This window comes from Oryctolagus cuniculus, chromosome 5 (assembly GCF_051225735.1).
Source record: "Oryctolagus cuniculus isolate XC-2025 breed Fujian yellow rabbit chromosome 5, ASM5122573v1, whole genome shotgun sequence".
Lineage (NCBI taxonomy): Eukaryota > Metazoa > Chordata > Mammalia > Lagomorpha > Leporidae > Oryctolagus > Oryctolagus cuniculus.
Window position 1 is genome coordinate 72627005 of NC_142871.1, and position 15852 is coordinate 72642856.

At 39.1% G+C, this 15852-nt stretch overlaps 1 protein-coding gene across 25 annotated transcripts in view; it reads left to right on the forward strand.

Moving 5' to 3' along the window:
- The first annotated feature begins 735 nt into the window (after positions 1–735).
- The window catches only part of FBXL4 (F-box and leucine rich repeat protein 4), an 84715-nt gene continuing 69598 nt past the window's right edge, over positions 736–15852 (forward strand). For 4 of the 25 annotated variants that reach the window (XM_089332842.1, XM_089332848.1, XM_089332851.1 and 1 more), the window contains exons 1-2: positions 757–913; positions 10433–10499. The gene's annotated coding sequence lies outside the window, so the exon portion shown is untranslated. Of the gene's footprint in view, positions 914–10432; positions 10500–15852 lie in introns of all 25 variants that reach the window. The other 21 variants (XM_089332843.1, XM_089332849.1, XM_089332852.1 and 18 more) reach the window with 10 other exon arrangements.

Here is a 15852-nt window from a genome sequence, read left to right on the forward strand (position 1 = left end):
GGTTTAAGCTTCAATTTATTTTTTAAGCAGCCACTTTTATATATATTTCTTACAACAAATCATACATTGGTTTCTTTCACATATAGAACTTACACATAAATATCCTTAGTATTTTGCCTCTTGAGGAATAATCAGACAGCAGCAAATAATGTGTTCAACATTTCATTATTAAATGTTTTTCCACCTTCATAGAAATCGGCCCAACAAGATAAATATCATATGATATCTACTGAAAATAAATCAAAATGACTAAGGGAGACCACGAGAGCATCTTCTTCATGAGACGTGTGGTCTCGGATTCCAAATATTGGACTGGAAATCAACCTGCAGGAAAGACTTGTATGAGGGGAAGAAGAGGTTTGTAGACTTGATGAATTATGCTTCCAGAGCGCCCATAACAAGTATTCCACTTCCTCTGCGGAACAGCACCTGCTGTCATACCTAGGCATCATCGGGCCCGCAAACTCTGGATTGAACCCTTAGCACCACTGCAGTACACACGGCGGCCGGCTGATGCCCCGAAAGGGACTGTTGTGGCAGAGGACCTGCAACCCTCGTCCTCTGCATAGGAGCTGGGCCATTTATAGGGTACCCCCAGGCCGGGAAACTCCTCCCACGGGCGGTCCGGACTCGCCGAGCACCTCAGGCAGGCGCGGCGCCCCGCCTCCCGGGGCCCCGGGGCCTCCTCCCCGTCCCGCCTCTCGGTCTCCCCTGGGCTCCGCCTCCCCAGGCCCCGCCTCCTCCCCGCCCCTCCTCGTAGCCTGCGCGTCTTCCTTCCGGGTCGCGCTGGGCCGGGCTCGCCGCTGTGTTGCCGCAGCTCCAGAGTCTGGGAGTCGCCCCCGCGCCAGGGCCTTTCCGCGCCGCCTGGTCGCTGCTGAGGCCCGCGGCGCGCGCCTCTCCCGGACCCTACAGGGTACGGCCCTTCCTTTACTTCCCCCTCCTGCGGGTCTTTGGCTTCCTCTTTTCGGCCCTGGGGCGGGGCCCGGGCAGCGCGCCGGGCTTTGGGGAGCCTGGGCGCCGGGCGGAGGCCCCGGCCATCCGCTCCTGCCCGGGCGGCCGTGCTGGCAGAGTTTGCTGGGGACCCTCAAACTGCTAGGTGCCTTGGGCGCTGCTGCTCTGCGCCGGTGTAGCTAAAGGGCGCGCGGGCGTGCGCGCAGCACAGGTTGTTTACGCTGCGGGGTCTGTGGCCACCGCGCCCTGCGCAGTGGCGGCCTGGCCGCCGCCTGTCGGCTACTTGCCCTCCTGTGCCTGCTGCCTTGATTTCCCTCTGACCTCTGATGGGTTTTGCTTTCCTGGGCCCATGTCATCTTTGCTCAGCATTGTACTAGATTCCCAGCTGCAGCCTGCTTCTGTGTGTAGGGGTACCTCTCTAGAAGGTGATGGTGACCATGCACTTGGTCTCCTTGTCAACATGTTTGCAAGTGGGGGTGGTTTGGGGTTTCTTTGGTTTCCCAGTGCTCATTGCCACAAAACGTCGGTATGCATCCATAAGTTGAAATATGCAAATACTTAGAAAGTTATGATGATGGAAACCTGTATCAGGTCGTTGCGTTGGTGGAATACCGCGGCTGGATGGATGCCCCGGAGGGTTCACTACCACCAAGTACAGGGATCTCTGCGTGTTCTGGGCTGTTGGAAGACATAAGTTGCGTTTTCTGCTTCCTGTGTTCACTGGCTGCTTACGTTCAGCATATAGATTCTTTTTTTCCCCCCTCAAGCTCGCCTCAAGCTTCTCTGTTGTGTCCTACATGTTGCACCTGTTGGTTGGGTAGTGAGCTTGCTGGACATATCAAGGCATCAGTCGTCATAGCACATACTTGTAAGTTCTTGGGTGAAAAGGGCCAGTGTACTTGTCTTCCCAGTAGGAACATACATCGCCTTACAGTGCGCACTCCAAGTGTTCGCTGTATTACCGTCTTTCCAGAACTCCTTTCAGAGCACTGCTTCAGAAAGAATTGCTCCACATTTGGGCTTTTCTGAATCTTGAATTTTAATACCCTTCCCTCTGTTGCTGACTTCAAAATCAGAGGCCACCTCTATATAAGGTTGCTGTTTTTTTTTTTTTTTTTTTTTTTTTTTAACTAAATGCAGTGATGCAGTAATGCAATTGTAGTACTTTGCACAGTGCTATCTTAAAGTACCCTCAACTGGTCATCTGTTACTTCCACGGATGAGTAGGGTCAGTTGACAGAAGCTGCTCCTTCTATGCAGTGTTGTTGTTACTGCCTCATCCTCTTATTTTGTTGGGGCCAACATTCTTCATCTTCATGGAGTTAATTTTTAGAAAGGACTCCTGACACATGAATTGTGTATAAACATCCTCTTCTGTTCTAGTTCTTCCAGTGCTATAATAATGCTCTTGTATTGTATTGCTGTGAGACAGGAATTATGGCTCTATTTTTTGTTTTGTTAGCCAGTGGCCCGTCATCATTTGTTGAAGTCTATCCCTAGCCCCAGTGCTATGTGCTCATATATCACAGGCCCTAATTCCTGTATATGCTTGAGAACTCTTTCTGAACTGTTGTGCAGTGATCACTGACTTCCTTGTGATAATGCCCTGCAGCTCTTACTCCTGTAGCTTTATAATGTGTTTTAACGTGTAGTGGTTCAAATAATGGCGAGGATAATGTAGATATCACTAAAATGTCTTTGGAATAAACAGTAGGGACGAGTTGATTCCTTTTGTTTATGCCTTGCCTCTCCCCTCTCCCCATCCTGACCCTTTAAATTTCTTACCTATTGACATTAATATTTTTAGCTGGCTTTGCCAGGGTTAGTTGAATCATCAGCTGTTAAATTAATTCCGTCTGTTACTCATTTTTCTTGAGTTGTGTATAGAGAAACAGCCTGCCTCAAAATCTGCATGTCTTTTGACTTTGCATTTTGCCTTCCAAAGTGTGGTATCTTTCCACTTCAGTTGTGAATCACGACATTCTGTATCTGACTTCAGCAGTCCTGAGATACAAATTCCTAGGAAAGTGATCCCTCAGTCTTGTATTTACTGAATCTATCAAATGTGCATTTTCAAGTTTCGTGTAATAAACACTTTAAAACTTACTAGATCATAAAATAAACGAATACTTTTTTTAAAAAATAAAAAGCAACAGATAGCCAAAGGAGAAAATGAAAGTGTTGTATGCTCACCCACTCAGTAACCCTGTTCCACAAAGATCATCACTCTTTCATGATTTGTTTCTCTCCTTCCAGATATAAAAACATGTAAGTCTACGTTAGTTTCATAAATGGTGATGTATCATTTATAATTTTCTGTTGCTGCCACTTAGTCCTCATTGATGAATGTCTCTCTATAGCTGTGCATGTAGCATCTTTTTAAAAGTCTTTTTAGTATTTCATTGCAGGAATGGCCCAGGATTTATTTAACCAATTCCCAAATTTATTTCTATTACAAATAAATCTATAAGACCATTTTTGTATGTGCCATATCCCCTGCCCCCATCCATGGGTTCACTTTTTATGGTTTGTTACTTGCAATCAATCTTGGTCTAAAAATATTAAACCAAAAAGTCCATAAGTAAACAATTCATAAATTTGAATTATACAGAATTCAGAGTAATGTGATAAAATCTTGTGCTGTCCCCACACGGGACACAAATCATCTCATTGCTCAATGTAAGCAGACGGAATGCTGGTATGGTACTTGCTTGGTAATCACTTGGTAGCTGACTTGGTTATCAGGTCAGCTGTTACAAGGCTTGCATTTAGGTAACTTTTATTTTACTTAATGGCCCCAAAGTGCAAGGTTGCAAATTCTGGCAATTCATGTTTGCTAAAGGAAGTTGTAAAATGTTTCCTTTAAGTAAAAAGGAAAAAAAATATGTAAGTAAACACACACACACCCACACACACACACACTTTATTTTTTTTTTTTTTTTTTTTTTTTGACAGGCAGAGTGGACAGTGAGAGAGAGAGACAGAGAGAAAGGTCTTCCTTTTGCCGTTGGATCACCCTCCAATGGCCGCCGCTGCAGCCGGCGCACCGCGCTGATCCGATGGCAGGAGCCAGGAGCCAGGTGCTTTTCCTGGTCTCCCATGGGGTGCAGGGCCCAAGCACCTGGGCCATCCTCCACTGCACTCCCTGGCCATAGCAGAGAGCTGGCCTGGAAGAGGGGCAACCGGGACAGAATCCGGCGCCCCAACCGGGACTAGAACCCGGTGTGCCGGCGCCGCAAGGTGGAGGATTAGCCTATTGAGCCACGGCGCCGGCTACACACACACACTTTATATAAGTGATTTCATACTCTCAGAAGTAAAAGTATCCAATGGGGGTCTTGGAATGTGTCTCCCATAGCTAAGGGGGACTACTGTATGAGTATGTATTTGCAAGCTTATTTCCTTAGGGTACATACTTGAGATGTGGAATTGGTGGGTTAAAATTTATATGTATATTTTAAGTTGGGAGATCTACCATATTGCTCTTCAGAAAAGGTTGTTTGTAGGAGTAAATATATTCAATTGATAAGAGTGCTGCTTTTGCCATATGATTGCCAAAGATTGTCAAGTGTCAGATTATACCCTATTGCAAGAATGGATATTGCCAGAAGATGGAAAACTCCTGATCAGCGACAGAGCACAGCAATAACTGTAGCTAAAGTATCATCTTCTTGTGTTGATTGTCAGAGCCCCAGTTCCATAGGGTGATGTGGCAAGGACCATAGGACACCAGCACTTGTAATAGGGGATGTTACTGAAGAAGAATCCTGAGTTCAGGGAACCTAAATCTTTTATAGTGGGCCTCAAGTAAACCTGCCTGATCTTTGCCTTACAGGGAGACATTGTGTTTATTTTCCTGTGTAGAAAACAAAACTGCCCTATGCCTTAGAGGGAATCTTGTTTTTGTCTTTGCCATTTGCTATATAAACACGATTGAAAAGATAATTATGAAGAAGACTTCTTAAAAGACATGCAGAATCTGAGTATTGTCTCAAAAATAATCATTGCTAATATGATTAGTCATTTTTATGGGTAAAAAATGCTATTTTAATACTTCATTTCTTTGCATACTGATGGAGTTGGTTATCTGCATATGTCTGTCAGTCATTTGAATTTCTTTTGTTACATGATCATATCCTTTGCTTATTTTCCTTGGCTATTAATGACTTAGTTTGCCATTTGCTAGTACTGTCTCACAGTCTAAATCTTTTAATTTTTTTTTTTGGAAAACTTTTATTATGCAGAACTATTAAATGTTGCCATTTCATTATTTCTCCTTATGGGCTTTGGGTTTCCTCCCCAAAATTATGAAAATGCACAGTTAAGTCAGATGACTAGCTTTTCAATTACCTTTGTATTTGGAGCACTATCTTCATGAAATGTACAGGCATTACATGTTAATCTAAAATTATAAATAATAGAATTATTTTTAAAAGAATAAATGTAAGTGGAAGAATTGTACAAAAAATCTTTTAAAAACTCATCAGATTGTACACATAAATTGGGGTGCCTTTTGTGAATGCAAATTTTACCAAGTGTTAGTTCAACAATGTTATATCATTTTAGTTACTTGTTTTTCTGCTATAATGGTTAGTTGTTGCAGGCTTATGATATTGTTCTTGGATTTTTATTAGGCAGGATAACAATCTGTTTCGGCTCTGAATATCTGTAGGTTCCACATTTGTGGATTCAACTAACCACAGATCCAAAGTAATCTGAAAAAAAATTGCATCTGTGCTGAACATGCACAGATTTTTTTCTTGTCATTATCCCTGAAGAGTACAGTGCAAAAACTATTTACAAAGCATTTACATTGTATTAGGTAGCATAAATAATCCACAGATGATTTAAATAAACAAGTAGATGTGAATTATATGTAAATACTACCCTATATTATACAAGGGACTTCTGCATCATTAGATTTTTGTGTCTACAAAGGGTCCTGGAACCAATCCCGCACACATACCAAGGGACAACGATATATTTTTATCAGATACAATGTTCTTTGGGTTAATCTATAGCTAGTGTTTGACAAAAGTAAGTTCACATGATTAGTGTACATTTATTAGAGATTCCATTTTTTTCTCTCCATTAAAATTTTCCTCAACCAGATAATATTCATTCTGCATTTGCTGAAGGTTTATGGTTATTCTAAATCCACAATTAAATTCCTAATTAAAAGGTTTTAACTGGAGAAGAATTTACTGAGAAGTCTTAAGATAACATGCCTGCTAGTCTTCTTACATTTAAAAAGAATGTTAGTTTTAAGCATATATAGTAAAATTGGAATGTGCTAAGGTTTGGGTGTGCTGGAGGCTTGGTTATCAGTGTAGCAATGCTGTGGTGGTAGGGCATTGTGGGAGGTGGGTGAAGTTATGGGGCGCTGCCCTTGGCGGGGATAAATGCTGGGTTTATGGATTGGATTTGTTCTTGTGCAAATGGGTTGTCTGGCAGCAAGTTGGCCGTCTTGGCGCTCTTCTTGCATGTGCCTCACCATGTGAAACAATCCACCATGAGGCCTCACCAGAGCTGAGCAGGTGTTGATGCCATGCTTTTGAACCACTGCAATTGTGAATTAAATCAACTGTTTCTCTTTATAAAGTACTCAGCCTCAGCTGCTGTGTTATAGCAACACAAAAGAGAGGAAAGATTGAATGAAATTACTACGATGAAGAAAAAGGGGTGTTTGCTAGCACCTGGACTTTATTCTCCATAGCATATCTAATATCAAAGTAATGTTAACCTTTTTATCCTTGCTCTTATGTTATTGACTCAGTGGTCTCTCTGGTTTCTTAGCAGTTTCATTAACTTGTTTAAAAAATTAACAATAATTGTATACATTTGTGGGCTATAGAGTGATATTTCAATACATGTATACAGTGCACATTTCCCCTTTGATATTAATTTATGTTTGGAAGCTTGGAGCTTCTTCCTTCTATTGGTTCAGACGATATATATTAGGTTATCATGACCTGTAATCTCCCCACTATGCTGTATAACATTAGGAATTGACTGCTGCGATCTAAGGTTGATTTGGTACACATTATCCAAACTTCAGTTACCACTCTTAGCCTCTAGCAGTGACTGATCTGGGTTCAGCTTTTTATGTTTTAGCTTCCATATATGAGAAAGAACATGTGACATAGGTCTTTTCTGTGTCAGAGTTACTTTACGTGATCTCTTCCACTTCCATGCATTTTGTTGAAAGTGACAGGATTTCATTCATTTTCATGGCTGACTAGTATTCCATTGTGTATATATAATACATTTTCTATCTATTCATCTGATGATGCACACCTTGGTTAATTTCATATCTTTGCTGTTATGAGCAGTACTGCTATAAAAATGATAGAATGGTTGTCTGATAAACTGAGTTAATACCTTTTGGTTACATTCCCAGTAGTAGAGTTGCTAAATCATACAGCAGCTCTATATCTAGTTTTTAAAGAAATTTCTGAACTGTTTCCCTAGGGGCTACACTAGTTTATACTCCTACCAACAGTGTATATGAGTTCTGCTTTCTCCATATCATTGTCAGCATTTGTTACTGTCTTTTTGGCAGTGGCCATTGTAACAGAGATTGTCAGGAACCACCTGCATGGCCTGAATTCTGCTGAAAGCATGCTTGGCCGAGTTGCAGTGGTGACCGGTCAAATTGTGTTACTGGTAGTGGTCAGTTGACCTGATGCCAAAACAGCTAAGGAAATGTTGTGGGCTCCTCTGCTAAACAGCAAGTGGAACGTTAGCTGCTATTAATAATTTGGTCCCCTCAAGGTTCTTCCACATTGTGATTGTTCTCTTAATCCTAGTTTCTAAGCAAAGGGGTCTTTCAAGGAAACACTGAAACTCTCCATTGTTCCCTGTTTTACTATGTTTGAACTCTCTCATCATAAAACCCTATTTTCATGAAACTGCACATTTTTTATGATTAATCAGTCACATCAGCATTGATAATAAAATCTTGGGGTAACCAGATATTGAGGCCTCTGCTCTGCCTCCACTTTTGGCAGTAGACACTATCTTCTGGTTTCCTCACAACAAAATCTTTAATCAGAGTCTGCTGCTTTTTCTTATGCTAAACTGTTCCTCTTTCAGGTTAACCTGACACCCTGCAGTGCTTGACTCAGCAATAAGGTGATATCTGTGGATTTCATTTGCATTTCCCAGACATCTAGTGATATTAAGAATTTTTTTCACATATTAATTGGCCAATTGTATTCTTTTGAGAACTATCTGTTCAGGTCCTCTACTCATTTGTTAACCAATAATAGTTGGTTTTGTATTGTTAAGTGTTTGAGGTACTGATATATTCTGAATATGTTGGATAAATAGCTCACAGATATTTTCATCATTCTGTTGGGTGACTTCACTGTGTTGTTTCTTTTGCTGTGTGGAAGCTTCTGATTAATAGAATCCCATTTGTCCAATTTTGCCCTATACCAGTGTCTTGTAGTGTTTCCCTGATGGCAATTTCATAGTTTCAGGTCTTACATTTGGGTCTTTGATCCATCTTCAGTTGATTTTTCTATATAGTGAGAGATAGCAATTTAATTTCATTCTTCTACAAACATCTATCCAGTTTTGTCAGCACCATTTATTGAAAAAACTGTTCCTTTCTCCAATGTATGTTCTTGGTACTTTAGTCAAAAATCAGTTGGCTGTATGTATGTGGATTAATTTCTGGATTCTCTATTCTGTCCCATTGATCTATGTGTAGATATTTATGCCAGTACCATTCCATTTTAATTACTATAGCTTTGTAGTCTTTTTTGAAATCTGGTATTGTTATGCCTCCAGTTTGATTTTTCCCCCTCCTCTGGATTACTTTGGCTATTCTGGGTCTTTTGTGGTTCCCTATGAATTTTAAGTTTGGTTTTTCTCATTGTATAAAGAATGTCTTTGATATTTTCATAGGAATTGCACTGAAAACTGTAGATTGGTTCGGAAGTATGGACATTTTAATAATATTCTTCCAATCCATGAACAAGGAACATCTTCCATTCTTTTATGTGTGTCATTGATGATTTCTTTCATCTCTGTTTTATAATTTTCATTATGGAGATATTTCATTTTTTATTAAATTTATTGCTAAGTATTTGATTTTTTATAGCTATTATGAATAGAATTTCTTGATTTCTCTTTCCACATGATCATTATTGTTGTATACAAGTGCTACTGCTTTTTGTATGTTAATTTTGTATCTTGAAACTTTACTGAATTGGTTTATCAATACTAGCAGCTTTATGAAGGTGTGTGTATGTTTTCCATGAACAAAATCATGTCATCTTCCAACGTGGATATTTGTACTTCCTCTGTTCCAATTTCCTTTATTTTTTTTTCTATTTTCTAGTTATTCTTGCTAACACTTCTGAAAGTGGTGAAGGTAGAATCTTTTATTGGTCCTGTTCTGTTCTGATATTCCTTATCAGTTGATACGGTATTGGCTGTGGATTTGTCATATGTAACCTTTATAATTTGAGATGTATTCCTTGTATACCTAATTTGTTGAGCATTTTTATCATGAATCTTATAAAATTTTTTGCATCTATTGAGATGATCATATGCTTTTTGTTCTTCATTGTGTTCATGTGATTTATTATATTTATTGATTTGCAAATGTTGAAACATCATTGCATCCTTGGGATAAATCACATTTGGTTGTGATACGTGATCTTTTTGATGTAATGTTGGATTCAGTTCGCTAATATTTTGTTGAAACATTTTACATCTGTTTTTATCAAGGATATTGTTCCTTGCTTTTCTTTTTGTGTTGCATCTTTGAATTTGGTCTAAGAGTAATGCTAACCTCTTAAAAAGTTTGACAGAGTTCCATTCTTTTCAGTATTTTGGAATACTTTGAAAATACTGGCGTTCCCCTTTAAATGTTTTGTAGAATCCAGTTTTGAAGTTGTTAAGTCCTAAATTTTTGTTTGTTGGGAGACTTTTAATTACGCTTTAATTTGTTACTCGTTACCGGTCTGTTTAGATTTTCTGTATCTTCTGATTTTACATTGGCAAGTCGTGTATGTGCATGAATTTACCCATTTCTTGGAGTTTTTTCAATTTGTTAGAATATAGCTGTTTATGGCAGTTTCAGATAGTCCTTTGTATTTCTCTGATATCAGTTATAATGTCTTCCTTTCCATCTCTAATTTTCTTTGAGTTTTTCTTTTTCTTTGGTGAAAAGTTTGTTTTGCTTATCTTTTCAAAAAAGCAGCTTTTAATTTTTTGATCTTTTGTATGGTTTTAGATTCTATTCTATTTATTTCTGTGCTGAACCTTATTATTTTTGGGCTCCTGCTAATTTGGGGTTAGGTTCTTGTTTATTTAAGTCTATGAGGTGCATCATTAGATTGTTTACTAGAAACTTTTTTACGTTTTTAAAGTATTCAATTATTTGCCATAAACTTACATCTTAATATGGCTTTTGCTGTGTCCCATTTATTTTGATATATTATGTTTTCCTTTTCATTTGTTTCAGAAATTTTTTCTTTTTTAATTTCTTCGGTGATCCATTGGGCACTCAGCAGTATGGTATTTACTTTCAGGTATTTGGCAATTTTCTGTTGTTGTTCTTGTTGATTTCTAGTTTTATTCATTTGTGGTTTGAGAAGACATGTGATATGATTTCCTTTTTTTTTTTTTTTTTTTTTTTAACTTAACAGAGTCTTGATTTTAGCCTGGTATGTGCTCTGTCTTAGAAAATGTTCCATGTGCTGATGATAAGAATGTGTATTGTTCAACTATTGGATGCAATTTTCTGGGGCCAGTGCTGTGGCACAGTAGGTTAATCCTCTGCCTGCAGTGCCAGCATCCCATAGGGGTACTAGTTCTAGTCCTGGCTGTTCCTCTTCCAATCTAGCTCTCTGCTAAGTCCTGGGAAAGCAGTAAAAGCTGGCCCAAGTGCTTGGGCCCCTGCACCCAAATGGGAGACCTGGAAGAAGCTCCTTGCTCCTGGCTACAAATTGGCACAGTTTCAGCCATTGCAACCATTTGGGAAGGGAACCAGTGAATGGAAGACCTTTTTCTCTGTCTCTCCCTCTCACTGTCCGTAACTCTACTTCTTAAATAAACAAATAAAATATTTAAAATAAGTAAATAAATGTTTTATAAATGTCTGTCAGATCCATTTGCTGTTTCCTGTGTTTTAACTCTGATACATCTTTGTCTTTTCTATCTGGATAATTGGTCTATTAATGACTGTGGGTGTTGAGGCTCCCTACTATTATTGTATTGTAGTCTATCTCTCCCCTTAGGTCTACTAATATTAAATTTATATATTTGGGTGGTCTTATGTTATTTGCATATATATTTATGATCATTATATCTTTCTGCTAAATTGATCCTCTTAATGTACAATGTCCTGGGGCCAGCACTGTGGTATAGCAGTTGAAGCCACTGCCCATGGTGTCCGCATCCTATGTGGATGCCTATTCGAGTCCCAGCTGCTCTACTTCCAATCCAGCTCCCTGCTGGTGCACCTGGGAGAGCATCAGAGGATAGACTGAGTGCTTGGGCCCCTGCACCCACATGGGGGACCTGAGAGAAGCTACTGGCTCCTGCCTTTGGATTGGTCCAGCTCCAGCCATTGCAGCCATTTGGGGAGTAAACCAGTGGATGGAAGATCTCTCTATCTCTCCCTTTCTCGCTCTGTGACTCTGTCTTTCAAATAAATAAATCTTTAACAAAAACCCCAGTATTCTTTATCTGCTTTTATAGTTTTGTATTTAAGGTCTGTTTTGTAAGATATGGGTATAGCTACTCTAGCTTCTTTTTGTTGTTATTGCCATTTGTGTGGTATCTCTTTCCAACCTTTTACTTTCGGTCTGTGTGCATTTTTCCTGTGAAGTGAGTTTTTTGTAGGTAACCTAGAGTTGAGTTTTGGTTTTTTGGGGGATAGATAGAACCCTTCGGGTCCCACTTTATAGGCCCCAAATAAGAGCAAGTGCAAGTTATTCAGGGATTATAGGATAAACAGTCATAGTTCCAGAGCTGCAGGATACAGAAGTGACTGTCTTTAGTTCACACAGGGCATTCAAGGGTGATGTCGGGGTTTGTGCCCTGGCCACCCAGCACACTGTGCTAAGAGATGCCAAAGTGGACTTCCTGAGGTCTGATCCTTTGTCTCATATACTGGCTGTGGCTGCAACAGGCACCAGGTCCCAAGAAGCAGAGGGAGACTTCCCGGGATTGTGCAGAGTGAGTAAGTGTGGCTCACAGCTCAAAAATAGCCTACAGCTGCAGAATGCAGAGAGTCCCTTGAAATACCATGGCTCTGACTGTGGGGGCTTCTGATAGCGAAAGTGCTGCTTGCTGTCCCCTAAGACAGAATGGAATTCAGCAGTGGACTGCACTGCAACAGGTTGGGTCTGGGGCTTTGGTGACAAGCAGACAATGTGGGTTCTTTTTTTGGAAAGAAGCCATCACTCAGACCCCAGTTTTCTAAACTGGATTTAAATCCAGTGAAGACTATAGACTAATCCTGTACTTGGGGCTCCTGAGATGTGGTGATGGAGAAGGATGCAGAGTTTTCTGCTTATCTTTCTCAGGGAGCCAGATTAGAAGTTTCAGTGTACTTTGTACCGATCTTTCTGTTGGGTTTCATAGTCACTGTGCTGTGTAGAGCTCCTGGAAACAGTCTTTCCTTCCTTGCTCTGGTTCTTTTTGTTGGAAGTGAGTGCAGGGTTTCCCTACTCAGCCATCTTGGATCTCCAGTTATCTGTTTTTTGTTTGTGTGTGTGTGTGTGTATGTGTTTTTTTAAAGAATTTTTTTATCCAAAGCTTTCTCAGGTCTCCATAATCAGCCTATGGTTTTAACATAGATTTGGAGTGCTACAAAAAGGCATTGTATTTGAGAAAATAGCTTTCTTTTACCTGTCCAATCATCTCTTTCATGAATCTTTCTTTAATGTCAATCAGTTTCTTTGTGGCCAGAGTCAAATCTCTTTTTATGTATTCAGGGGCTGCTTTTGTACTAACAGAAGTTACCACTTTTTATGTTCTCTTTGAACAGTAAAATTTCAATATGTATAATATTCCTTCTTGGATAGCTTCAAAGAAGTTCATACCTTTGAGTCTTACCTATTGTGTTTCATTTTTTAGTATCCATTTCCTCCTCTTTTTCTCTATATCAAGATATGGAATTTTTTGTTTCATTTTGTTATTTACATAATGCTTGGATTGAAGAGCTCCTGGTTTCTTTTCTGTTTATTTTTCAACTTGTTTAATTCTCTCATGCCATCTACTCTGCTGTCATCCATGAAACAACAAATATTTATGAGCATATATTGGCTTGTGGTAGACCCTATGGGTATTATTTTTAAAAGACATGCTCTTTGAACTTGAGAAATTTGTGGTCTGTTGGGAGAGAGAAATATCTCAGGATATAAGAAATAACAAATAATATATACTGTATAAAAGAAAGGAAAGACTTGTGGTGGGTAGTCAGCACTGGACCCTGAATGTAAAAAGGTGCCAAGCAGAGGAAGAGAGAGGCCATTCCGAAACTACCCAGCCTTGGTGGAAGACTCGAGAAGGCTGAGGCGTGAAAGTACATGTGCTGTTGAGGGCATGGTGAGTGTTCTGGTGGATCCACAGCAAGGATGGTGGATGTGTGGACATGAAAGGGAGGAGGGGAAGACAGGTCTCAAGGCAGGTGGAATGTTCTTGTATGACTTGGTGTAAAAGAGACAGTCTTACTTTTATGGTACCTGGATATATCTGTAGAAGAATGAGGTGGGGGAGAAGTTATCAGAGAGGCAAAGAGGATAAAGCAGCAAGTGTTGGCACAGAAGCCTAGAGGGGCAGTCCCAGAAAGAGGACTGATGATGAGTGTTGGATGTGTATCAAATTAAAATATAGTTCCATTCTTTTCTTGGTTGATATTTTCTTTCTTATCTTTAATTTTTTGATTTGTAGATCCAACCAGAAGTCATTTCCTCAAAAAAGTATCTCTTGGTCAGTTTCCTCAGGGTTCAGAAATGGTAAACATTTAAGGTTTGGGCTGCTTCCTTGATTTATGACCACATGATGCATTCTGTTGCATTTTTGGTTCTATGCCACAAAGCTGTCTAAATGCTCTTTTATTTTTTTCTGTCACTTCATCGACATGTCCCTGTGGGCTGTTTCACAAGTAAGTGTTGTGCTGTGGCTTGCCTCAGTAAGCGCCTAGGCCTTACCTGTCATGTTTGTCTTTTTCCATGTCTTTCCACTTTGATGTAAGTTGAGAATCCTCTTTTGAGTTTTAAGCTTCTTTTCCAAGTTCTTTCATCGCACTGTAAACTTAGTTGTGTTACCTGGCTGTAGTTCATTCTAATTGTCTCTTTTTGTTTGCTTATGAAGAATCGTTTTCCTTCTTTTTTTTCTCTCTGCCGAAACACAGGCTTTTCTCTGCAGTTCCTGCCATCCTGTTTCTCTCCGCCTCATCGACTCCCCATCTCACTTCAAATCTCAGTAGTAAACATATGTTCTCTCTTGTCTATACCTCTTAATTTCTCCTTTCCACTGTTAATGCTTTCCCTGTAATTGTATTATTTAACTTCGTTAAGCATTTTATAATATGGAAAATGCTGTTGAAAATAAAGTTGTATTATAATAAAATCATGTTGTATAAAGCAAGTTGTTTCCCAAGGAATATGGAAGTCTCAAGATACAAGTTAAAGTGGCTGCTGTTTTGTATTCTTGATTGTACTAGTATAAAAATTCAGTGCGTTGTAGAGAATTTCTCACTTCATAATCATAGTTGATAAGTGATTTGATTAAACAACAAATGAAGCTGACCCTATTTGTAATTCTGTCTCCTTGTTAAACTTCTCGATAAATGAAAAATAATGTGTTATATGTTGTGAGCCTTTACAATTAAAGTCACTTTTTGGATGAACTAGAAAAGAAAATGTCTTCAACATGTATATTTTGTAATCACTTTTTTGGACAAATTTAGTGTTTCAGACCAATATTTATTTATTTGCCCCAGTTGGGAAAAAAATCACCTGTTTTTGCGTCCCATTTTCCTCATAAAATAGAGTTATCGTATCTTTCATACTTGGTCATTGCCCATTGGGATATGCATCGGTTATTGCAGATTGTCTGTATGCCTTGGCAAAAGTCCAGACAGTACATGGAAAAGCTGGACTTCTGTGCTGGTCTTTGCTACCCACATGAGTCCTCAGACAATGGTTTTCTTTCCTTTTGCAGCTTCATTTCTCAAGGAGAGGTAGTGGGAGATATCTTTTCTTCTTCATCTATTGTTCCCTACTCCTATAACACTGTTATGTGTCGTCTTACTAGATTAGAATGGAGTTCAAAATTAATGAAGAGTGTTAGCAATGGGTTTGCAAATTGTATTTTTATTTGCATTCTTTGTTTATTTTTGAAAACAAGTTTTAACTTCTGTAACATTTTCAGAATAACTTTGCTGAAAAAAAAATGTATTTTCCTTTTCAGTGTGCCATATATTATTTTTCCATCTTTCAGAAATTTCTTTTGTCATTTTTAGCTTTATTTTCCAAAAATCTCTAAAGATTATCCATAGTTGGAAACAAAGCATTCATTTTACTTTTCTATACTAAAAAGTTTGAGCATATAGTACATGTATTTTCAGTTTATAACCCACTTTTTACATATGTTGTGTGAGTGCAAAGTTGCTTAAAAATGATATTGTCCATATGACATTCTTACTAGTTTTGATATTGTCATGTGATCTGCAGTGGTAAAGCTAGCTGGGAAACAGTTGTAAAATCTGTGGCTTGATATGGCAAACAAAATTTGACTTTCCGTCTTCATCTTGCTAAGAATTATTGCATAAGTTCATGTGAATGATGATATTTTATTTTGCAGATATTTCTTTGATTTTATAAAACTGTTTTAACTTCTGATAAGCAGTTTTGTAAAGCAAGTAGAAGG